At 38.8% G+C, this 26,684-nt stretch overlaps 1 protein-coding gene and 1 pseudogene across 3 annotated transcripts in view; one reads left to right on the top strand and one right to left on the bottom strand.

Moving 5' to 3' along the window:
- Window positions 1–7,563, bottom strand: part of ZNF385B (zinc finger protein 385B) — a 483,339-nt gene extending 475,776 nt beyond the window's left edge. For all 3 annotated transcript variants that reach the window (XM_074215577.1, XM_074215578.1, XM_074215579.1), the window contains exon 1: window positions 7,515–7,563. The gene's annotated coding sequence lies outside the window, so the exon portion shown is untranslated. The remainder of the gene's footprint in view (window positions 1–7,514) is intronic.
- Window positions 7,564–8,690: 1,127 nt separating this feature from the next.
- The window catches only part of LOC141506198 (occludin pseudogene), a 67,452-nt pseudogene continuing 49,458 nt past the window's right edge, over window positions 8,691–26,684 (top strand).

The following is a 26,684-nucleotide window of genomic DNA, read 5'->3' as shown; positions in this document are numbered from 1 at the left end:
TTGCCCTTTACTACTAGGGTTTGATAGGGAGAAACCTTTCAAAGCTTAGAAATCAGTTCTGAATAATTTTGCAAATCCAAAGTATAAATGAACTGCTTTTCACTCAAAAGGTATAATGCTGTCTCAGTACCCAGGCAAAAGAGCAGGAAAGGAAACAAAGAGGGAGAGGAACCTTCACTATCTCAGGATTACAATAGGGAAACGATCTGTGATTTCAAGGTGTAAGGAGATCTACTATCAATGTATATCAGCACCTTTTCTTCAACTGATAGTCTAAGAGAGTTGTTCAGGTCACTGAGAGGTTAAATTACTGGAGACACAATGACAACATGACAGAGGCAGGATTTGAACCCCAGGTATTCCTGAAACTGAGGTTCTCTATCCATGCCAAACTATTTCTCATGTTATTATATACATATATGTGTGTACATGAACTTGTGGTTCATTTTCTTTGGTTAAACATGTACAATATGTTTAATTTAATAGAATAAACAAAGATAGAAGGCTGACTTTGGAACCAGAAATACCTGGATTCTAGTTCTGATCACAATTAGTATCACCACCCACTCAGTAGTGCAGAAAACTCTCTAGAAGCAGATAGGCTGCACAATGGATATTCTTCACTGAGCTTGAAATCAGGAAGACCCAAGTTCAAATGCTATCTTAGCTTTCACTAGCTGTGTTACAATGAATTATTCTCTGTAAAGTGAAAATAATAGCACTTACCACCCAAAGTTGTGAGTATTAAATGAGATCGTATTTATAAAGTGTTTTGTAAACTCTGAAATAATATGCTAATATTATTATTATTATTATTATTATTAAGACTCTAAGTTTCACAAGAGGGAATTTCCAAAGCAAGTTCTCTATATCAATAAAATCGCAGAACCAGAATTGTTTTAAATAAATGAAACTAATATTCACTCAAGTATGTGTTTGTTGGTATGATCTTGTTTAATATCTATGAATCCTGAAGAACAGATTGTCTCTCAGGCACAGAATATCATGCTTGATTATATGAACAAGAAATGCTATGATTTGTTAAAATGTTATTTTAAGAGATAAACCATCCCTCCTCTCTCCCTTCCAATGCATCCAAGTTCACATCACACCACTTCTTTTCCAAAATCTACCAACAGGAAGGCACAACAACTGAGGTCCTGTTAAATTCCTTAAAAGCACACACAACTCTGAAGGCATGTGCATTTAGAAGCTATGTGTTAACTTCCTCAGCCCATTCTGAAAATCCTGAAGTAAAGTCAAAATTCAGCAAAGGGTTGTTTGAACTTCATTAAGATTAGACAAGTTATTTTCGAGAGTCACTGGGATGTCCTTGCAAGCACACAATGATGCTATTCCCTTTCATGTGACTAATCACCTAAAGAAAATAAGGAGAGATCAATGAGAAAATACCATAAAGGGATTCAAAGATGCAGAGTAAGTTCTGAACTAAACACTCAAGAACTAATGGTTGCCAAAATTTCCTTGGCAAGAGAATGACAATGAACCTATTCAGTCTCTGACATAAATAATTAAACCAAATAATATACCCAATAGTGTTATGCACATCAGTTAATATAAAGAAAAGCTTAATCATCAACATGTGATATCTGTTTATATTAAAATATATAATCATTAACACATCTTGGAAAATAGATTCAATTTATATAAAATCATAATCACCAATTGTGGACATAAACATATGCACACATATAGATTTATAGGCAATAACACTGATACTCCAAAACATTCAAGACAGAAAGACACCAGAATGCATCTAGTTCAATATCTTTTTTGAAGCCCAGAGAGACTGGGATTTGCCCAGGGTCCCACAAATAACAGCTAAAATTTGAATTCAGCTCTTATATCTCCAAATCATTATCTAAGTAAAAACCTAGACTCAGTTACTACTTGTGCTGCAAGTAACTCTTAGCATAAATGTTCCTCAACTATAAAATGGGTTAATAGTTCCTACCTTGAAGAGTTGTAAGGATCAAGAAAGACAATGTTTATTTTTTTTTAGGTTTTTGCAAGGCAAATGGGGGTTAAGTGGCTTGCCCAAGGCCACACATCTAGGTAACTATTAAGTGTCTGAGACCGGATTTGAACCCAGGTACTCCTGACTCCAGGGCTGGTGCTTTATCCACTACACCACCTAGCCGCCCCTACAATGTTTATTTTTTAAAGCACTTATCATACAGTAGACACCACATAAATGCTTTAAAAAATTTTTTTAAGTCCATGTTGTACCAAACCTGTGGGAACTTGAATAAGTCATCTCATCTATAATTTTAAAAATAGTCATTAAGATCAGTCCTCAGCTTAAAGAAGAGGCACCTTCCACTTTGCAGTAGATAGGTAGGGGACAAAAGGCAAAGAATGTTACAGAATAGAAGATGCAGTTACTTTGTCAGTTGGGTTTTGCTTAACTGATTTTTCGATTTCAACAGAGGGTTCACTTGGTGGTAATACAGACTTAGTATTTTTATGACAGATAATTGTTGTAAAAATAAAGACATCAATAAAACTTACTTTTAAAAACAGAATTGGAGGGAGTTTTTTGATGAAAAAACAAAAGGTACTAGATCTATCATGCCTTTAGAAAGCTTTTCCCATCTGAAAAAATATAACAAAATTCAGGATCTTCTGAGATTTCATACAACTCCTCTAAGAATTAAATGCTGATATAAATAACAACTTTTGTTTTTGAAAACAAAATGAAGTTTAATTCCAAGAGAAAATCCAAAACATTCTAATTTAATCTTTCTTACTCTCAGTTTTTCCAACTGCCAAGTAATGCGATTAGACTTTATAAATTTAGTATTCTTCCAGATTTCAAAATTTCCATAATTTAACTTCAAAGAGTTAGTCAATAATACCTATCTACTCTTTCACATAACAAGATGATGTCATAGGTCCTCTTCAAGAATGAAAGAACAAGAAGTCAAAAGAACTTTTATGAACCAGTAAAAATCCACCTTAGAATAGATGGGTAAGCAAACATGATTTTGCCAGTCATTCCCCAAATAGTAGCAATAACACATTTTAAAAGTATTTGAAAATATCCAAACTGTCAAAGATGATACCACTTTCAACCAGTACACAAAGATAACCACAATTTTCTATAAAATTCTGCATGTCTTTAATGATATTTGAGTTTAAAAAAAATGAACTTAATTACTTGTACAGTTGACCTCGTTAAAACAAAATGAAACTTTTCCATTTCACTGGTACCTATTCAATTGAAATATTCTATATAAAATTTACATCAACAGGTTAAAAAATAAATTTAAGGAAAATAAATGATAAATTATTTGAAAAAAATTTAATTGAAAATGTGCTTTTAATTAAAAATTCAAGATTATAGAAATACTTAATTCATTGTTACATTGTGAATCCATTTCTACTTTGAACGGAAAATTGATATAAAAACAGAATCTCTTTGCAAATGATCAGCAGGCAGAGATAAGCAGTCCTCTATCAAGTTTCTTTTTAATGCTAATGCTTGTGCATTTATACTTGAAATTGAGTAGGGCCCCAAACAACTTAGGCCAGGTATATTTTGGGGCTTATTATAGAGAGATATATGTTCTCTCATCTAATAATAGTTTTGTTATGCTAAGCTTAATGCAAAGTCCATGATTCCAGTTCTAAAACACTGTTTTTAGCCTGAGTTAGGCAGGATAGGATTAAATATCTACTCCATATCAAAAAAAAAAATAAGAAATAGTCCTATTTTCTGTCAAAAACTCAAAAATATAAATACTTAGAAATTTCATTTCAGATTCATTTTCCAAATATAATTGCTCTCCTAATCTCATGAATATCAATCATTTTTATTTATTGGTGATTAGACTGTTTACATTAAAGAGCTAAAATGTATTTCCATAAAGAAAGCATGAAAGTTAAAGTATTTTTAAAATCTTATCAGACCACATATGTTTTGCTCTATTTCTGTTATTTATGGGAACATAGTGTTGGTATGGTATCAAATGGTGATTCATTTTTATTAATATGCAAATATCCATCTACATTTTTGGGTTTTGGTGACTTTCAAAATCCCTTTTCAAATAAATTACCAATAATTGGACTTCTTGAAACTAGACAAAGGTTATCATAGTAGCGTATCTGTACTTGAGGCCTAGTGTTTCTGACTTAATTGAAAATTCAGATTAGATGAGAGCCTGCAAGAAATTTTAGTATTGTCTTGTCATAAAGAATTTGTCATCTCAAAATGAATTTAAAAATAGATAGCTGCAATCAATATTATAGTTTTACTATGAAGCATTCCATTCTAGAGGGCCCCATATTGTTAAGAAAACCTATACACGGAAAGTTATCATTGACTCCCCCATCTCTCTCTCTCTCTCTCTTGTCTCATCAATGTACCCATAAAACTATCATTCAAATATCAGAGAAGAAACATTAGAGGCTACCCAAATTTCATTATTTTACAAAGCAGAAAATTGAAATTCAAAGGGTTAAATGGCATTCCCAATCATATGCAGTTACTAAGTGGCAGTTCTGAGCTAGCCAGTCTCAAAATTTCTACTCTACTCTCTCTGCATAGTATCTCACTACTTTCACACAACCAAATAAATTTTTGAAGAAGTCAATCTAAATTCCAGAAAACCATGATTATCTAAAAAGTACTCAATCCCTGTTTTAATTATCTACTACTCAACTATTATTTCAGTTTTATTCAGCCTCCAAGTCTATCAGATACTTAATAAGGGCCCACATTTCCCTGTCCTCTTTAGATTTAATAGGTTAATAGAACTCTTCTTGGAGTTGAAAATGCAAAAAAAAAAATTTTTTTTTTTGAAAAATGTAAAAAGGAAGGGCACAATAAATTCCAGATTGGTTTGTTTGTTTTTTTGCCTTTGGGGAGGGATGGAGATAGTGGTGGTAGAGAAACACATTAAAATAAAGGGAATTACAGTGAATAAAAGTAGTAAGGAAAAGGGAAACATCAAACAAGATAGGAAGAGATTCAACTACTTTAAGGTATAAAGAAAAATAAAGAGAACAGAAAATGGAGGTGGGGAACAATAACAAGGCAATATAACTGAAAAGAGAAAAATATTACAGTGGAAAGTTTAAGGTAAGAAAAATTAAAATTAAAAGGAGACAAAAATAAAGACAGAGTCAAAAAACCTTCTAACCTGCTCTCAATCACCTTGCCCTGGGAAGCATCTCTCTGGTCAATCACCTTTCAAAATAAAAAACAGCATTAATGCAAACATCTACAATAAAGTGCCAGCAAGGAAGATTCAACTGTGAGAAACCTTCAGACCTAAAAGAGTCATCTACTGTACCAATCTCGCACTGTCTTGTTTCTACTGGCTCACTCTTTTTTAAGCACTCTGATGGTTAAAAAAAAAAAAATCAGCATTCAACCTAAGGGACATAAGAAGTTACACCTGCTGACAGACTTCTGAGAAATGAAAAAAATGGAAGAAAAGAGGGACAGTAATATAGAAGGCAGGAGATATTCCAGCTTAAGGAGACTGAAATTTTAAAGGGAAACAAGTTTGGAAAGGGAGAAGGACTAAACAGAAACATGATAGGGAACAGAGGCATAAAGACTCTTCCCCTCAAAAAAGTGACAAGAGAATAAAACTGAGAAAAAAGATTTAAAAAAGTGAAGGAAGAAAAAAGGGAAAATAAACACAACCTCTATGCCCACACACACACACACTGCAGTCCACTCTACCTTTATCTTAAGGTTAGAAAGACAATTAAGACGTCAAATGAATTAAAAGTGGGACTGAAAAGTGATTATCTGCTTGCTTAGCAAAGGTTTTTACAAAAATGACACATAATCCTGCTAGAAGTTAGTTGATCAAAAAAAAGTACAATGTCATTAAGGACAACTAACCAACTGACACTGCTCACAATTAGATCCTTTTAGGCTCTCCTTTGGATCTGTCTCAGTGGTTATATTCCACCCTATGTTCCTTATCTCTTATCCTTGAATATAAAAAGTAGATGATGTTGGATTTTCTTAGCATTTTTTTTTCTTAGATATTCCCTAATCTTGGTCTAAATAATGACAAATGTTGCTTGTGCAATTTCTCTTAATGTCAATAACTGGTGATGGATAGTGATGAGATGTTCTGAATCTTTATTAGTTACACCTTTTAAAAAAAGTTATGCTCCATCAGCAGTCAGTTAATATTTTAGCACCAAGCACTCGTGACATTTCCTTCTCGGTCTGAGCAGAGATGAGACTTACTTTTCTCCTCCCCATTGTATTCCTCAAATCTTTTTCAATTAGGATAGTTTCAAATTATGGCTTTTATCCTTTTTCTTTTTAGTTCTTTCATTTCTACATATTACTTTCCTCAAATTCACTAAATAGCACACATGTATATGTATTAAACTTTTATGAAAACTATGAAGATAATCAGGATTGAAACTTACCTTTATTATGCTTGAAAATGAAATACCTCTCCAATTAAATATAAGATGAAAGAGGGGTTACGCTGCATACTGTCTATAGTTTTGGGATGTAGATTATTAAAAACTGATTTTTAATATAAATACCTTTTTTGTTAGGAAAAAATGCATTTTACCTTTCCAAAGCTTTTTTTACCCATAAAAGGAAGGAAGAGGCCTGGTAGTGGAAATGCAGAATAGGGAGCTGCGCTAATCTAAAAGCTCACACCTTAAAAAGCTCGGAGGACAAAAATGTGCCAGGCAAATGTAAAGACGATGACCTATTTGGAAGAAACCTGTTATTTTTGTCTTTTTTTTAAACACACACACAAAAAAACACAAAAACATACACAAGGCTACTCTATATGCTAGAGAAAATCCAGGCAAAGTAAGGACATTTTGAATGACAAACATGATTTTAAAATATTGAAGTTTTTTTGCAAACTTAGACCACTTAAGATACAAAAAGAGAAAGCATTCGGACTTGGCAGGAAGCTTAAGTGGAAGCCGGGAGCCCTGCAGCCGCCGGTGAGGGCCGCGACACGCGCTGCCGGGGGTCCCCGTCCCCCCACCTTCTGTCCGCGCGCCCGTGAAACTTGTAGCCCAACATCAGAGCCGCCGAGGACGCCACAGGAGCGCCCCAAACTACCACGCGCGTGCACGCCAGGCGCTCCGCGGTCCCCCCGGCAACTTTGGGGCGCGGGCCGGCGCCTTTCCCGCCGCCCCCTCGGCCGTGCCGGCGCGCCCTCGCCGCCTCCGCCCCGGGGTCGGGCAGCCTGGCTGTGCCCCGCCGGCCCCCCGGGATGGAGCGCCCCGCCGGCCCCCCGGGATGGAGCGCCCCGCCGGCCCCCCGGGATGGAGCGCCCCGCCGGCCCCCCGGGATGGAGCGCCCCGCCGGTCCCCGCACCCTGGCCCACCGCGGCGCGGGGGACACCGCAAACTTCGGGGAGCGCCCCCCGCCGCCGGCGGCCCGCGCCCCGCAGCAGCCCCCTCGACAAGTGGGAGCGCACTCCGGCCGGAGGGGGCGCAGGGCTGGGGCGCCGCCTCCCCACCGCGGGGCGCCGCCTCCTCACCTCGCAGCCCGGCTGCGCGGGGCCGCTCGCTCCGGCCGCTCCGGCCGCTCCGGCCAACTCTGCCTCGGCTCCGGACTGAAGCGCGCGGCGGCCCCGGGGCCCTGAGCGCCTGCGCGCCCCCGCGCCGCCGCCCCCGCGCCCCGCTCTCCCGAGCCCAGGTGAGGCGGCGCGCGCGTCTGTGCCGTGGGCCCTGCGGGGCTCCCGCTGCGCGTGGGCACGGCCCCCCCCCCCGCCGGGCGAGCAGCGCCCCGCGGAGGGGGCGAGGGCCACCGCGGGCGCCCTTCTCAGACGCCCCGGCACCGGGCGGGGGCCCGCGCGCGGACTCGCTGCGGAGCCCCGCAGTCGGTGGAGGGGGGCGCCGAGGAGGAGGCAGGGCGGCGAGCCCCTTCCTGGCAGGCGATGCGGGCACCTCCTCCCTTTTGGTTACCCAGCGCGCAGCCCCGCCTGGCACCCTCCTGGGAACGCCCGCGGCACTGCTGCCCCCACGCTGACGGGACTTGAAGCCCGGCCGGCGGGGGAGGGCGGCTCTTAACCCCCCGGCCTCGCCTCCGTGCTGAACGGAACGCCAACTAGACCTTGCATGCTGCCGCCACTTGTCCGGCGCGGGCAGTTTGCTTTAATGGTTCGGAAACTGCAAAGGTGCGGCGGGCGGGGAGGAGGAGCCTCGGCCGGAGCGGCCCCGCGCCCCGCTCCGCTCCGGCCCCGCGCCTCGCCGGGCCCCGCTCCGCTCCGGCCCCGCTCCGCTCCGGCCCCGCTCCGCTCCGGCCCCGCTCCGCTCCGGCCCCGCTCCGCTCCGGCGCGCCCCGCTCCGGCCCCGCGCCCCGCTCCGCTCCGGCCCCGCTCCGCTCCGGCCCCGCGCCCCGCCGCGCCCCGCTCCGCTCCGCTCCGGCCCCGCGCCCCGCCGCGCCCCGCTCCGCTCCGGCCCCGCGCCCCGCTCCGCTCCGGCCCCGCGCCCCGCCGCGCCCCGCCCCGCTCCGCTCCGGCCCCGCTCCGCGCTCCGCTCCGGCCCTGCGCCCCGCTCCGCTCCGGCCCCGCGCCCCGCCCCGCTCCGCTCCGGCCCCGCGCCCCGCTCCGCTCCGGCCCCGCGCCCCGCCCCGCTCCGCTCCGGCGCTGCGGTTTCGGGAGCAGGGCGCGGGGCCGGGGGCACCGGCCTGGCTGCGCGCTCGGAGCGGCGCCATGCACCGCGGGTGGCCGCAGCGCCTGCTGCTGGCCCGGCACGGCCCGGCCCGCGTGCCCGCCGGGAGTGCCCGCAGCCGACGCTTCTCTCCGGAGCGCCCCAAGAAGGGAAGCTTTGAGGGGAAAAACAACTCCAAAAGAAGTTCTAGAGCGGCATCAGCTTTCCTGGACTCCAGGATCCCTGGCGGCTTGAGCACACCCGAGACGTGGGGCATGAGAAAGCATCCGGCATGTGTATCCACAACCAACACTATCTCTACACATACATGTATAGAGAATATATATACATATATATATATATATATATATGATATATGTATATATATATATATAGTCACTACCTATTGCAAACATGTCCAAGTGTTTCCTATGCATTCTTATCATTCTTGAAACTGTCCTGGAGATCCTTCATTAATAGAAACATCAGTAGGAATAGTGGAAAACACAAAATAGCCGAAGCTTTGAAAACAACTAAAATGTGAATCTTGTCTCCCCCCACCCCCCCAAAAAACAACAAAACAGTCTTAAGATCCCGTCTATTTAGAAAAGTTAGGTAAGGGCAGTAGATAGAGCATCAGTTCTAGAATCAGGAAGATGAGTACAACTTTGAGTGATCCTTGGCAAGTCGCTTTAACACTGATTGCCTCACCAAAAGAAAAAACGTTATGTGTATGTAAAACAAATCTTTTTACCAGGTGGGGTTCCGCTAAGCTTCCTTTTTGAAGAAAGAAATTCTAGAGGCAAAAATAAACTCATAGGAGGAAGCTGTATTTCCAGGTCCCCGGGGTTTAAATTTGGTAGTTCAACCTGTGGATGATCTTAATTCTCATGTTGAGATATCTGAAGAGAAGCAATTTTAAAAATAAAAATCAATACTTTGGTTTACACTTGGAAATAAATGATGAAACTCTCTGCAAAGGAGAGGAACACCGTGTTTTCTATTTGTGCATTTTAATGTTCTGCAAACTGAAGTATATGTTTGTTACTTCTAGTCCATTCTAAACCACCTCTAAGCATGGTTTTACACAAGAACAGAGGGTTGAAATCCCTGGTTCCTAGAAGTAGCAGTAAAAAAAAACCTGTTCAACTCTTAAATATTTCAACTACAACTTGTCCATATGAGTGACTTGAACTGCTTCAGACGCTGGCTTTCCTATGCATAACTGGTGGGGAATATTATCACCTTTCTCCCTATAACTCTCTAGCATAATTCTTCCTAAATTAATACCATAACTCCCAAGGAGGTGAAGCAACTGTGAATAACAAGAATAACAGCTATGGAGGGGAAAACCAACCCAAAGAACAGTGAGTGGGGTTCCTTCAGAATTACACATGAAGACAGGAAAAGTGAGTTAATCATTATGCTATGTTAGTGTGATAAAGTGGGGGAAAAAATTGGACTGGGAATTAGAAAACAGGGCACTCATAAGGTAATAAGTCCAATGAGAATTCTCTCCTATAACATCCCCAACAAGTGAGTTAACCTGCCTTTGCTCAAGAACTTTACACCAAAATGCTTTCCACTTTGGCATAGCTCCAATTGCTAGGAGCTTTTCTTTATATCTAGCCAAAATCATCAACTCTGAATAATCTACCCATAATTCTAAATTCTACCCTCTGGGACCAAACACAAGAGCAATCCTCCTATATGTCAGACCTTCACAGATATCCACAGTGACTTCTCTTCTTCAGGCTATATATCTCCAGTATTTTTAGTGCATTCTTGCATGGTATGACCTCAAGGTCCTTCACCACTCTCATCTTCTGATTGTTCACCAGTTTATCATCTTCCTTCCTTAAATTCAATACCAGAACTGAACTTTTACTCTGGATGTAGTTTATATTCACTTCCACTTGATTTAATTTTATTAGATTTGGCTCAATGTTCTGTTGCCCATTGAAATCTTTTGAGTACAAAATCCATCATCTAACCTGTTAGCTATACTGTCTGTCTTTGTGTCATATGAAAATTTGATGATTGTTCTATTTATTTAGGATCAGGAGTGGGAGCCTCTGACCCTCAAGTGTGTTGGTCAGTTGTTATTGAGACAGCTGAAGGCAGGGCACTCAAAATTGAATAATCCAACAGCATTAAAGGACAAATTAATTAAATGTTTGACCAAATATAGCTCTCAAATGATGTTATAAATATACAAATGGCCCTTCACAGAAAAAAGGCTCCCCAACCTCTGACTGGTGATTGATACTCAAACGGGGCTCTGATTTAATTTATTTGAGTGGTTCCTCCAATGATCGATATGACAAGCTCTTCCATGTCTGTCCATCCTGAGCAACTATCAGTCTCTAAATTATTTAAAGAAAATTATAGAGAAGTTGCAGCAGACTGCAAGGTCTAAAAATTTTTTTTAGTTAACAAAGAAACAGAAGTCAGAGAAAATTAAGGATACTCCCCCCTCCCAACTGTCTATCTGACATGCTCAACTTGATGAATTTCAGCAATAAAAAAGCTGAATAAAATACCCAGTGTCAAAGACACAACTTGTTGCATTGCCCCTGTGACTTCCCTTCAAAGTGGCACTGAACCATTCATGATCGGATCATTGGATCTGGTTCCAAATCTCTCTAACTACACTGTAATCACGTCTCACATCTCTTCATTGTCTTCCTGGGGATATCACCATTCCTGCCTTCTGATTTTGGCTCTGCCATAAATAATGGCAGGTACTAAAGTAGCTGGGTGACCTTGGGCAAGTTACCCAACTCTCTAAGCTTCAGTTTTTTCATCACAAAATGATGGTCATAATAAAACAAATATTTAATAAGTACCTAGTATGGACAGAGTACAGTGATGTGATCTAGGGGAGGTACAATTTTTTAGATAATATCTATTACTTGCATTAGAGAATTTAAAAAGAAAGGGTTACATGAAATCTGAGGAAGAACAATAGTATTAAGTCTATAGTGCTTTGTGGTTAGCAGGAAAGAAAGGAAATAAATCTTAAGTACCTAAGATGTGTCAGGCTACAATTGTGCTAAGTCCAATACAAAAATCTAATTTGATCTTCACAGTAACCATTTTGCAGATGAGGAAATTGAGGTTAAAAGAGCTTAAATGACTTTCCTAGGGTCAGACAGCTAATAAGTGTCTGAAGCAACATTTGAATTCAAGTCTATCTGACTCCAGACCAGTGCTTTATCCATTGTATCAACTAATTAATTTATGCAATCTAAAAAGCATGCTGTGAGGATCAAATAAAATTATAGACCTTAGAGTGCTTTAAAAACATTGAACTATTATGCAAATGTAAAGTATTTTTTGTTATAGTCTACCTACTTTATCAGTATAAAATTGAAAGCTGATTATGTTATAAATAGCAAAATGATTCTTGGCTTCCACAAACATACAACCTAGAACAAAATAGGTGGACGGTTTTACCAAGAAAAAAATTCATTCTTTTTTAAAAAGCACATCAATTGACGGGCTAAATTGTTTATGAACAATGTAACAAAGGCTCCATTTTACAAAGTGGAGCATGAAGAGAGACGTTTTGATAGTTGCATTTTAAGTCAGGTACAAGTCACAGAGAAACTATCACCTTTCTTCCACTTAATTAGGAAGGGCTTCAAGCAGGATGTTTTAAAAGAGACTGGAATGGTGGGAGAAGAGCAATCGAGGTGAAGAATTTAGAGTGAAGAGAATACTTGTAGGGAAGTTCACAATCTCACTATTTCTCTCTAATTTTGTAACAAAAGAATGCAGTTTTTCAGAAGATGTCAAATGATACCACCTCTCATTTTTTCTGCCATTGAGACCTCACAAACAAAGAAAGGGTGTTTAGGATGTAGAATTCTGATTCCAGGGGAGGCTAAGAGTCTTACCCAAACATCTCTAAAAGCCATCCATGATTATAAACCACTATAAGGCCAGATATACCCTAATAAGCAAATGATACCAATTGATTTATAAAGGTGGATTTTCTGTACTTTCACTTGCCATTACAATGGATAAATATTATTGAAGCAATTGGATAATCTTACAGAATTTACTTTGGTTGATACATTGCAAGTCAGAGTAGAATTTTTCTTAAATAAAAAAAAACTACATTTCCCCCTGGAGTTCAGTGGAAAGAAAGCTGGAGAAGGATTGCTGGGCAGCTTTCATGTGCATCCAGGCCTTTTTCCTGAACTGGATGAAGGAAAGTGTATTTGAAGTTGTTTAGCCCTAATATAGCTCACTAAAATGAGATCTAAGATAGAACTCACTTTATTCTTTGCATGAATAAAGGCAAAGGTGAAACAGCATGATACAGAGTAAAGAACATTGGATTTGGAGACAGAAGACCACAGTTGGATTCCCACCTTTGACACTAGCCATTCAACCTTAGGCAAGTTACTTAACCTCTCTGAAACCAACTTTCCTCATTATTTTAAATGAAGATAATACTTATATTACCTATCATTATTGAGATAGTGTGGAGAAATCTTTTTGCAAAATCCCAGAGCATTGTAAATGTGAGGTAATGTTGCTGCTTTACTCCTAGGGAGTTATTCTTACATAGTGGTCTAAAATTTCAAAAATTCAGAGCTCACTATCAAGATTTAACAGGATCATGTACTTGATTCTGTGACCCCCCCCCAAAAAGGAGGGATAGGAAGTCATTTGCTCTGCACAAATGCATTAAATATAATGCTTTCTTTATCTTTTTTTGCCATGAAAGCAGACTATCAACCAACCAATCAAAAAGCATTTATTAAGTGATCACTATGTTTCAAGCACTGCGTTAAGTGCAAATAAAGAATATAAAGAAAAAACTAAAAGTGTCCCTGCTCTGTAGAACATTGCATTCAAATAGGGGAACCACTATATACATACATATATATATATATATATGTATATATATATATATATATATGGAAGACATAAATATATGGAAGACATATAAATAGTACATCCAAGATATAGAGTAAATGAAAGGTAAACAGAGGCAAGGTATAGTAAATAATCAGTTGCTCACTCTTTTAAGCTGGGTAATGATTCCCTTTGGACTGGTATTATAGAAATGCCATTTTTTTCACTACCTATGAAAACTACTTAAAGAAAAACATCTGACAAGATATATGTGTGAACTGGTAAAATGTACTTGTCTCCAAGACTACATTGAAAAACACCTGATTGGGGCAGCTAGGTGGCACAGTGGATAGAGTACCAGTGCTGTAGTCAAGAGGACTTGAGTTCAAATGTGGCCTCAGACACTTAATACTTATCTAGCTGTGTGATCTTGGCCAAGTCACTTACCCCATTGGCTTCCTTTCAGACAAAAAAAAAAACCCTGAATTTTTATGTAAAGATACTGGTTAAAATCTTTTATTTTTTTTTGCCAGAGGATTGGTAATAGGGGGAATATACTAGAATGGGAGCTTGAACCAATGACTTTAGAAGAGACCCCCCCCACCAGAACTCTGAGGAGACAAATTAACATCAGTCTTTGGGTACCTTAGCTGCCACTATGTTTATGGATTGGGAGAATAAACCCAGTTAAATTGTGTTAAGTGAACCATTTAAAAAATCTACCATGAAAATCTTAATTCCTATAATTTATATGAATATAAGGAAAAGTTTTAGAGGAAAAAAAATCTAGTCTTTGAAGTTAAAACAATCAGCAAGACTAAATTTTACCTGTTACACATTTTATTGTTACGTAAATCAGTATAGATGGAAATCATTGATAGGTCTGGAGAATTGGTATTGGAAGTAATCTGATCATACATTTACTGTATCAATTTTGTATTTAGCAGCACCTCATTGAATCCCTGCTATTTGAGGACCTTAAGTTAAGAGGCAAAATAAAAAGTCTTCAGAGTAAAGGCACTATAGACAGCATGATTAGATCAGAATGACAGCTTTCTGTGAATTATAGATTATGTTCTTTATGATCCCACCTGGCTTTAGACATGGGCCACAAATTAAACAGAGAGAAAACATCATTTCAGTACAAGGAAGATCTAAGATGTAGCATGGATTAGGTGATTTTACAACCACAATGCATAACTCATCAAAAGCAGTGGACTAGGAGGTTACATAGGCTGGAATCTGTAGGTGGGAGGCCAAAGGGAACAGTGAACTTGATTGTACACTTACATGTGATTTTTTTTTTTTTTTTTTGCGTAAAGAGTTTCCTCCAAGTCCATGTTTTCTGGCAAGCCAAGTTAAGGCTTGTACTTATTCTGATGATGTTGGCTGTCCTTTCTTTCAAGATCATTGCTGTGGATGTAGGACAAGTTCTAGACCAAATAGTTCCTTTAATGCAACATATAATTGAACTAGCTTTCTTGGCAACCATATGACACTGTTGACTCTTATTAAGTTAACTAAAACCTCAAATCAGAAAATTAGGATTAAATTGAATTTCAATAAACTATTTGAGTTTAATATTAATGGAAAATCTATACAATTTGTATAATTCAATTACAGTTTTTTCAGGATGTCCTGACCTCTTAATCTTATGAGGATGTCTGCAATCCTGCACTTCCAAATTAGGATCGTTCCTCAGTCACCTATGATCAGACAGAGAGCCCAAAACAGAAGCATCCTCCAGAAGCTGAAATTAAGGCTGTCCAGCTAACCCCTGCTCTGGCTGTCATAATGGGGCAGACGTCATACAGCTTAGACAGAGAAGGAAAGAGCACCAGCCCTCCCTCATATCTCATGAGAAGTTTCAGAGTCCCAAGATGCCCTGGGGAACAGAAGGAAGAGGGAAATCTATTGACTCAGCTTCTTCCTTCCCAGTGGCTAATGGGGAGATTGCTTCATCACCTTGGATTTAATTACCCCTCTGTGCTTATGATTTAAATCCATTTATCCTGCCCCACACTCTTCATTGACCTCCATTCTCACATCTCCAACTGCCTTTCAGATATCTAGAAGTGGATATCCAACAGATATCTTAGACTCAATATGTCCAAAAGAGAGCTCATTATCTTTCCCCTTAAAATTTTCTTTTTCCTACCTTCCTCAATACTGTTAGGCTCACAATAGGAGTCATTCTGAATTCCTCACTCTCACCTACCTATATGCAATCTCTTGCCAAAGTCTGTCAGTTTAAGTTTTATAATATCTTTCTAATATGCCTCTTCCTTCTTCTGATAGCCATCACTAAGGTTCAGGTTCTCATTCCTTTAGACCTGACTATTGTAATAGCCTGCTGAAGTCTCTGCCTGTTTCAAATATCTCCCTACTTGAACCAGCCTTTATTTAGCCACTAAAAATGATTTTCCTAAAGTGTAGGTCAGACTATGTCACCCTATTAAACCCCGGTGACCTCCCGCATTGCCTCCAAGATCAGATTCAAAATACTGTTTGGTATCCTAAACTCTTCATTACCTAATCTCTTACATTTCCACTCTGCTTATTCCCTAATGCATTCTCTTTCATCCAGGGACACTGGCCCCCTGGCTGTTCCATGAACAAAACACTCCATCTTTTGATTCTGGGCATTTTCTCTGCCTGTTCCCCATGATTGAAAGGCTCTTCTTATCTCTACCCACTGTCTTCCCTTAAATATCAAATGAAATCTTACCAGAAGTTTTCCCCAACCTCTATCAAATCTTTCCTCTATAACTTATTTCCTATTTATCCTGAATATGCTTGCTTTGTATATATTTATTTGCAAACTGTTCTCCCTTATTACTCCTTGAGGGCAGGGACTGTTTTTTGCCTTTTTTTGTATCTTCAGCACATTGTCTGTCAAAGTAGACCCTTAAATGTTTATTGATGAATGGATCTCAAAGTGTCAGCCTCATCACTGAACCACATATGACCCCAGAATCCTTGGAAGTTTCCAAAAGACAGACACATTCTGGAACTCCATAGGATGAATCTCATAGGCCTATTCCCATATTTATAACAATTAGAATGAACCAGAAGTAGAATAAGTTGCCTGGAGATATAGTGATTTCCTAGTCATTGAAGGTGCTCAACAAAAGCTATAGACCACTTGTTCAGTATGGTGTAGAGGTGATTCATGTTTACCTATAGATTTGACTAGATAGTCTCTGAACTCTGATATTCGATGATTCTAAGATATTCTCTATGATTCTTGCTTAACAAATGACATTAGGTCATCATGGTGTTATTCATTCCCCACCAAGGCTATAAAAGTTGGATATCTGTTTTGCCTCCTGTCTTTTTATACCATGACTTTTAGTTCAGAAGTTGTTTAGCCACTGGACTTCATAATAGTTTCAGCCAACAAAGATATGTGTAAACCAACTCTATCCTCTTTACATGAAAACAAAACCAAACAAATTATATTTCCTCATATTGCACATGTTCTTATATTTTATGAGATGCATGTTGGTCCCCTCAAGTGCATGATAATGAATTCTACCACATTTTCAACTTTTTCTTTGAATGTAAGGAAAATTCTCATGGGAAATACCTAGGTTTTGATTTAACCAGCAGGATTTATTCAGAGAGACGAAATGTGACCAGGACATTACTACAAAATCAGTATGGAATGAGTTTAAGTTTATGGTTTAATGTTTCATTAATTTCCAAGTGAATATTTTGATTTTTAAAAGCCTATAATAAGTATTTTAGGGATTATTATTAAAAATTTTATTCTCAGAGCAGCTGGGTGATAAAGTGGATATAGAGCACTGGCCCTGGATATCAAGAGGACCCGAGTTTAAATCTGGCCTCAAGCACTTAATAATTACCTAACTGTGTGATCTTGGGCAAGTCACTTAACCCCATTGCCTTGCAAAAAAAATTGATTCTCTATGTGTAGAAATTATTTTGTGATATTTGTATATTTTTGTTAAATTTCATTATTATCTTCATAATAAAAATCACATTTATGTAACACATTAAGGTTTACAGAATACTTTTCTCACAACCAGCTTGGGGTAAGCCATGATCTAAGGGATGCCCTTATCAAATACAGGTTTTATGAGGTGGTCTTTAATGTTACTTTTATTTCTAATATTCTGTGATTTTAAGATTAATTATTAAAGAGAAAGGGTTTTTTGTTTGCTTCCAATAGAAGGCACTGTCTTTTCAAGTGTGCACAGATATGTCTTTGGGGAACAAAATAAAAAAAAAAAAACTATTGTTACATCTTTGGCTTTAGAATCTCTGCTATTCTTTGCCTTTCCCCCTCTGGTGAAGCTTTTTTTTCTTTTTTAATGTGATTCATAAGTTCTCCTTGAAGATAGTCTGACTTCAAAATTAATTTTTTAAATTCACTTTGAATTGTCTTTCATCTTCCTTTTTTTTAACTTAAAAACTCTCAAAGATAAGAGCTTTTTGTTTGGTATTTCTTGTTTACTAAGGTGCATGAATTATCCCCTACTTACATAATGATACCGCAAATGATTTTAGCATATTTATAAATAAATAACATAAAAGTATTTGTTGCTTCCCATAGGGACTATGGGTCCCCTAACCTTTCCTCATAAAAATGGATATACTCAAGAGTCATCTGTGTTGCCCTACATTGAATTCCCTCTCCAAAGTAGTAATATCCTTTATGTCCAGAAGTGATCAACCCTAATAACAATATTCCTCTTAGATACTAACAAGTGCCTTGCTGAAATAGTTATGCCTCTTTTCCCATGTATTCTATCCTTTTGAAACCTAACCTGGTCCCTCATTTGCCCTACTTAATGCTATAGCATCCTGAGAGGATGATTACACTGATTTTATCCCCAAATCCTTTTCCTGATTAGATTTCAAGGTGATTATCCTGGTTGGTACTCATTCTTTTGTTTGGCTCCCTGCTCTGAAATATATAATTTTTATTCTTAGCATCTTTGAACTGAATTTGCAATTATGATTTGTTTCCATGTTTTTGTTTTTGCTTTGTGTTTTGTAATTCTGTTAATAGAACGATAATCTCTCATCTAGCTAGCTGTCTTGGATAAGATAGGGAGGGAAAGAAAGAGGAGGGAAGGAAAAAGGAAGGAAAGAAAGAAGAAAAAAGAAAAGAAGGAAGTGATAAAAAAGAAAAAAAAGCCAGCATACATTGTAATTGGATTATTTTTGGAGGGAAGTAGGGGAGTGGGTCAGGCCTATGACTTCATTGGTGTAGGTACTTCCCAATAAATAAACTCCCCAACTATTCATCTTTAATTTTGAGTTTTTTAAAGTTTACTGGAACCCTGAGAGGTTTTCTGGCTTTTGACAGTGGTCACACAATTAGTATGTGTCAAAGCCAGGACTTGAGTCCATGTTTCCTGATTGTAAGACTTCATTCATGATACCACACTGTCTCTTGTACAGTATATTACCAGACTCATGCTCTGAAGCTTTCCCAAGAGGTAAGAACTGCCAAAGATTTTGTTCCCCTGACATAACCTCTGGGAACACAAAACCTCTTCCATGTCACATTCTAGCATGTGGGTGAAATCATTTCATAGACACAATTCCTTAAACTCTGGTGTACTAAGTCACAGCTGTTGACAGTTTTTAAAAATTTCTTAATTTTATACCTTTTTATACACCTTTAAAAAGGACTGGGTTTTCTTAAAAAAACTAGTTTAAATTCAATTAATCCTTACTTTCTGATCTATGAGATTGTTAGTTAACTGTAAGCTTATTATGAATCAACAGTGTGATGTGACTATCAAAAAAAAAGTTCACTTTTAGGCTGCATTAAAAAGAGTATCTTATCCAATAAGAGAGAGAGATATCAGTTTTATACATACCATAGAGTCTAACTAACACATAGGAGGTATTTAATAAATACTTATTGACTTGACCTCGACTTTTCTCTGCATTAATGCAGTATGTTTTATTTGGGGAGAAATTCTAGTGGTTAATATATTTTTTCTTATATCTATCTCCCTGAAATTTCCACCAATAAGTAATAGGTTTTCCTTCTAAATTATACCCTCATCACCTTTATCAACTTCCCAAAAACTCTTTTGCTTTTCTCAATGACTTTAGCACCTAAATCTACTTTTTTTCCAATCATTTTATCCTATGCCATCATCAAAAGCAATTTCATTATTTATATGGCAGAGTTTTCTAATTATTTACTCTCACTGTTCCTTAGCGGCCTGGGATCCAATGATCTTTTTTGTTTCCCCTTACCTGGTCATTAGCATGGCCTGTGGTCGTCATCACTAATAATTTCAAATTTTTAAGTTGTAAAAAGAAATTTGTTAGTAGTTGTGAACCGATCTAACCATTTTGGAGAGCAATTTGTAACTATGTCAAAAGGGCCATAAAACTGCATATTCTTTCATCTAGTAATACCACTACTAGATCTGTATCCTTAAGAGATCATAAGAAAAGGTAAAAAACCCACTTGTACGAATATATTTATAGCAGCTCTTTTTGTAGTGGCAAAGAATTGGAAATTGAGGGGATGCCCATCAATTGGACAATGGCTGAACAAATTGTGATTTATGAGTGTGATGGTACACTATTGTTCTGTAAGAAATTATGAGTAGAGGGGAGCCAAGATGGCAAAGTGGAGGCAGGAATTTCCACAAACTCTCCCCCAGACCACTCTAAATACTTTTAAGTAATGACTATTACAAAATTCTAGAGTGGTGGGATCCACTGAGTGAAATGATTGAGTGAAACAATTTCCCAGCCTAAGACAACTTGGAAGATGCTTGGCAAGGGTCTTTTACACCAGGGTTAGAAAAAGCCACAGTGCACCCCAAGCATATGAGAGGGAATTGACTGACTCCAGTGATCCAGAAACAGCTCATGAGGCACACATGGGTCCTTCTGGGTGCTCAGGCCTGTGGAAGCAGTAGTGGTTTCCAGACCTCTCAGTCCAGAGATTGACCAGGATGGCTTGGAAGCTCAGTGGGAAAACTCTGATACACCAGAGAGAAGGGACCCCAGGCCAGTGAAAGCCTCAGCACAGACTCGGCCCCCCAGGGACCAAGAACAGTCCTCCAGAGCCACCTGGAAGGGAACCACCTGGCAGCTGCTTCCAGAGTGCTCAGCCCATAGATGATAAGGGGGTTGGGGGAGATTGCAGAGGTCTCTCTGCTATCTATCTCTGAGGCAGGATTCTATGGCTTTGTCCATACTCAGATCCAGGCTGCAGTTTGGGCCCCAATCTCAGGGCTGCCATTGTGGAGCAATGGCCCTCCTTATATTTCCAGGGCAGTGGGTAGTGGTGGTGGTGGTCAGATCAAAGCATAGACCAGGAGAGCAGTCAGAGCTTCTCATTAGAACTTGAAGGAATTGAGATCCCTGGGGGGGGGGGGTGTCCACGAAAAACTTGGGTATCCATGAAAAACCTTCAAAAACTTGGAAAAATACGTTCTCCATCCTGGAAGCAGAGCTTCACCAAAGCCTTAAAATCAATTGATCATGGACAATTACTTAGACCCTCTGGAGGGTCAAAATACATACTTAATAGATAACAAAGTCAAATTTTCTGTATCTAAAGCCTCCAAGAAAAATAGGGATTGATCTGAGGCTATGGAAAAGCTCAGAAAAATATTTTGAAAGTCAAGTAAGGGAGGAAGAGGAAAAATTGGAAAGAGGAATGAGAGTGACAAAGGAAAAACATGAAAACCAAATCAGTAGTTTGGTGAAGGAAATACAAAAAATACTGAAGAAAATAAAAGCCAGTTTAGTTCAAATAGAAAAAGCTGTCCAAAAGGTCAATAAGGAGAAGAATGTGTTAAAAAGTGGAATTGGTCAGATACAAAAGCTCTCTGAAGAAAATAATTTCCTTCAAATGTAGAATGGAACTAAGGGAAGCTGATGACTTCGTGAGAAATCAAGAAACAAGAAAACAAAACCAAAGGAATGAAAAACTAGAATAAAATATGAAATATGTCATTGGAAAAACAACTGACATGGAAAAACAGATCCAGAAGAGATAATTTAAAAATAATTGGGTTACCTGAAAGTCATAGCCAGAAAGAGAGCCTAGACTTCACTTTTCAAGGAATAATCTATCAAAACTGCCCTGATATCCTAGAAGCAGAGAATAAAATAGAAATTGAGGAAATCCACTGATCACCTCCTGAAAGAGATTCCAAATGAAACTCCCAGGATTATTATAAGCAAATTCCAGAACTTCCAAGTCAAAGAAAAAAATACAAGTAGCCAGAAAGAAACAACTCAAATATCATGAAGCTAGAATCAGAATAACACAAGATTTAGCAGTGTCTACATTTAGGGCTTATAGGGTTTTGGGATATGATATTCTAGAAGGCAAAAGAGCTTGGATTACAATCAAGAATCATCTACCCAGCAAAACTGAACATCATCTTTAAAGGGAAAAGAACCTTCAATGAAATAGTAGACTTTCAAACTTTCCTGTTGAAATGACCAGAGCTAAACAGAAAGTTTGATCTTCAAATACAGGACTCAGGTGAAGCATAGAGGGGGTGGATGGGAAGGGAAATCATGAGGGACTTAATGATGTTGAACAACTTGTATTCCTTCATGAGAAGATGATGCTGATAAATACTAATATGAATCTTCTCGTTTATTAGGGCAGTTAGAAGGAGCATCTATAGACAAAGCACAGGAAGGAGCTGAATATAATGATATAACGTAGTATAAAGTTGGAGTTAATGGCCAAGAAAGGAATGTATTGGTAGAAATGGAAAGGAAAGATACAATGAGCTAAGGTATTTCACATATAAAAGCAAGAAAAAGCTTTTGCAGTGTAGTAGAAGGTGAGGGGGAAGGAGTGAACTTTCACTCTCATTAGAAGTGACTCAGAGAGGAAATAACAGACAGACTCAATTGGGTATAGAAATCTGTCTTACCCTAGAAGAAAATAGGAATGGGAGAAAAGGGAGAGTGAGGGGAGGGAGAAGTTTAGGGGATAGAAGAGAGGGAAGATTGTAGAAGAGGGTAGTCAGATACAACACACTTTTGAGGAGGAACAGGGTGAAAAGAGAGATAATAGTATAAATGGGAGTGGGGATGAATATGATGGAGGAGAATGCAGGTAGCTATAGCAACTGTAGGAAAAAAATATTGAAGTAATTTCTCTGATGGACTTATGATAAAAAATGCTATCCATCCCAAAGACAGAGTTGATGAGATCTGAATTAGGACTGAGGCACACTTTTTACTCTATTACTTTATTTTTCTTGAAGCTTCTCTTTCTTTGTGGGGGGGAGGGTATGTTTACTTTTACAACATGACTATTGTAGCAATGTGGAAAAAAATTTTAAAAGAAAAGGAAATCATGAGCAGCTGAACTATAGAAAAGCCTGGAAAGACTTGCATAAACAGATGCTGAGTGAAGTACACAGAACCATAACATTGTCATTAACAGCAACACTACATGATGATCACCTATGATAGACTTACTCTTCTCAGCAGTAAAATTATCAAAGATATTTCCAAAGACTTGTGATGGAAAATACCATCCACATCCAGTGAAGGAACTATGGAGTCTGTATGCTGACAAAAGAATTCTATTTTCAATTTTTAAAACTCATTTTATGTTTTTCCCCCTTATAAAAAACGATTTTTTAAATATATCTTTGCATGCAGTTGGAAAAATAAATGCATTTATTTAAAAGAGAAGAAAAATTTCTTAGTGAAAGGAAGACTGTAAGGATTGAAATGTAGCTGGAATCATTCATCAGAGACATCCTCTGGAAACTTTTCCTGCACCAGTATTAAAGAAAATGAAATACTTAGCTAAGATCAACCAATGTGTGTATCTCTCACCTGTGCTCTTGACTTTGTCTTTCTCCTTCCCTAACCTCTTCTATCCCTTTCAACAATAATAAGTTCATCTCTCTCGTATGGTTTTATTTTCTCTTCTTCACTGGCTCCTTCTTCTCTGCCTACTCATCATACACTCAGGTTTCTCATCTCCTAAAGCAGAGCATCCTTCAACTCTCCTACTCTCTACTTCCCTTCACTTTCTTTTTTAAAAATTTTTTAAATTTTATATTATTACAATAATCTTATTATAAGAATTAACATAAACCTACTGCCCCCCAAGAAGATGAGAAACCTCAAGAATAATGAGAGAGAGAAAAAAATGTACTTCAGTCTGTGTTCAGATTCCAATGGCTCTGTCTCTGGGGTGAGTTACCTTCTTTACCATAAGTCCATCGGAGAAGTTGCTTCAATATTTCTCCCACTGTTGCTATTATAAGCTGTATTTACCCCCACTCTCTTACTCTCCACCCTCATTTATACTATTCTCTCTCTCTCTCTCTCTCTCTCTCTCTCTCTCTCTCTCTCTCTCTCTCTCCTTTCATCCTGGCCATGTCCAAAATTTTGTTGTATTTGTCATCCTGGTCATGACTTTCAGGTAGCCCAATAATTTTTAAATTATTTCTTCTGAATCTGTTTTCAAGGTTGGTTGTTTTATTCCAATGAGATGTTACACATTTTCTTCTAATTTTTGGCTTTTTTTGGAAGAGTTTTATTTATTCCTGATTTCTCCTACAATCTTCCCTCTCTTCTATCACCTATTTCCCCTTTCCTTACTACCCCCATTGTCCCTTATCCCATCTCTTTCTTCTCCAGGGTAAGATAGACAAGCCCTTAATGTAGATGCTGCCAGATCCTGTGTAATCCTGACTATAGAGCCATGGTAGTTGAATTGCTTGTTTCTGGCAACTTTTAGTATTTTCTCATTGACCTGAGAGTTTTGGAATTTGGCTATATACCTGGAAGTTTTTCTTTTGGGATCTCTTTCAGGAGATGACTGGTGAATTCCCTCAATTTTTATTTTACCCTCTGCTTCTAGGATCTCGGGGCAATTTTGCTGTATTATTTCTTGAAAAATGAAGTCTAGCTTCTTTTCCTGGTCATGACTTTCAGGTAGCCCAATAATTTTTAAATTATTTCTTCTGGATCTCTTTTTGAGGTCGGTTGTTTTTTCCATTGAGTTGTTACACATTTTCTTCTAATTTTTGGCTTTTTTGGAAGAGTTTTATTTCTTCCTGATTTTTCGTAAAGTCATCAGCTTCCTTTAGTTCCATTCTATATTTGAGGAATTATTTTCTTCAGAGAGCTTTATTATCTTCTTTTCCAGCTGGCCAATTCTGCTTTTTTAAGGAATTTTTATCCTCATTTGCCTTTTGTTTTCCTTTTTTTTTCATTTGGCCTAAACTGGTTTTAACAAATTATTTTCTTCAGTATTTTTTTTTGTATTTCTTTCACCAAGCTCTAAATTGGTTTTCATGATTTATCTGCATTACTCTGATTTCTCCTCCCAATTTTTCCTCTACCTCTACCTCTCTTAATTGCTTTTCAGAGTCTTTTCTAACTCATCCATAGTCTGATACCATTTTCTATTTCTCTTAGAGGTTTTGGATACAGAAGCTTCAATTTTTGTCATCTTCTGAATCTTCCATGGGACCAAAGTAATTTTCTACAGTCAGATTCTTCTTTTTCTTTTGTTTGCTCATTTCCTCAGCATAAGACTAATTTAAGGCACTTGGCGGGGGGGGGGGGGGGGGGTTGGGACACCCCCCCTGGGACCTTTATTCTTTCAAGGTCTTATGCTCTCTTGCCTGTACTTTGATATGTAAATGACCACAGGTGCTCCCCTCTACCCTGGAGCTGTGAGGAGGGGCCCCTATCTTGGTATAGAAGCCCAGACTGCAACCTGTATCTGAGTGTGGGGAAACAGAAGAATCCTGCCCCAGGGAGAGCAGAGAGATTTCTGCAATCTCCCCCTGTATGCTGCAGGCTGGCTTCCCCCATTCCCACTGCAGGTTCTCACCACAGGGTTGTTCTGAGGCCAGTGCTCCTGCTCTCTTGTGCAGCAGAGTTCTCTCACTGCACCTTCAAGCTGTTTGCTGTGATCCCTGGGCTGAGTTGCAGTCATGGCTTTTTTCCAACCCCCAGGTCCCAGTAAACACACCTTTCCTGCGGAACTTCTAGCTTGTCTTGAACTGGTAAATTATATCACTCAGTCTTTCTGTGGGTTCTTCCCCTCAAAGGTTTGGTTAGAATCATAATTTGATGGCTTTTGGAGTTTGGGGGGGGAATGAGCTTTAGGGAAATCATGCCTTCACACTGCCCTCTTGGCTCCATCCTCACCTTTACTTTCAAACATTTTGATTTCATTTCCACACTATTAGCCCACTTTTTAACCTATTTCAATCTTTCAACTGACCTACTATGCTATTGAAATTGTTCTCTCTGAGATCACCAGTAAACATTTAATAACCATCAAATAGCTTCTCAGTCTTCCAACATCTTTGAACAATTTCATGTTATCACCTACCACCTTCTTGAAATTATAGTTCTGAAAGCCATGTCATAAAGGATTATAACCTCATACTCATCCCTAATTAATTCTTTCCTCTTCCTCAATCCCTGACCCCACCATGTACAATCAGTTTTTAAGTCTGTCAATTCTAATTCAAAATATCACCTGGAGTCAGATAGTTTGCACAGTGAATAGAATACTGAACCTTGAGTTCAAATTCAGCCTCAGACAGTTGTGTGACCCTTAACAAGTCATTTAATCTCTGTATGCCTCAGTTTCTTTGTCTGCAAAATAGTGACAATAAATAACAATATCTTCCCAGGCTTCGGAGAATTAAATTAGATATAAATAGAATAAGATGACTTGAACAAAACTCCTTATTCTAACCTTAAGATTCTTTAAATGCTTATTATTATTAATTAATTATTATTATCATCTCACATCTATCTTTTGATTTCTATACCCAGATTTTTAGCAATTATGAGGCAGTTTCTCATATCATTTGGATAAACTGAATGAAGAGATGTGGGACAGACAATATAGTGAGGTGAATTTAGAAGTGTTGGAATGACTAGACCCAAAGTGTAGTCATTAATATTAATTTGGAAAGGGTTTTCCTGTCCTTAATGCTGTGAAATATAGCATTTTTATCAGCAACATATATACAGATGACAGACAAGGTAAAGCAAAGGAAACAAGATGTTTAATGGCAAAAATGGAATCAAGAAAATTTTCAGTAGGTTACAATATAAATGGAAGCTAGGAAGATAAAAGGTAATTGGTGAAAACAGTCAAAAACAACTTCACAAATAATGCAAGCTAGGGAATAGAAAAGTACTACACTCAT

Source organism: Macrotis lagotis, chromosome 1 (genome assembly GCF_037893015.1).
Source record: "Macrotis lagotis isolate mMagLag1 chromosome 1, bilby.v1.9.chrom.fasta, whole genome shotgun sequence".
Taxonomy (NCBI): Eukaryota; Metazoa; Chordata; class Mammalia; order Peramelemorphia; family Peramelidae; genus Macrotis; species Macrotis lagotis.
This window is presented reverse-complemented; position numbering and strand designations above follow the sequence as displayed.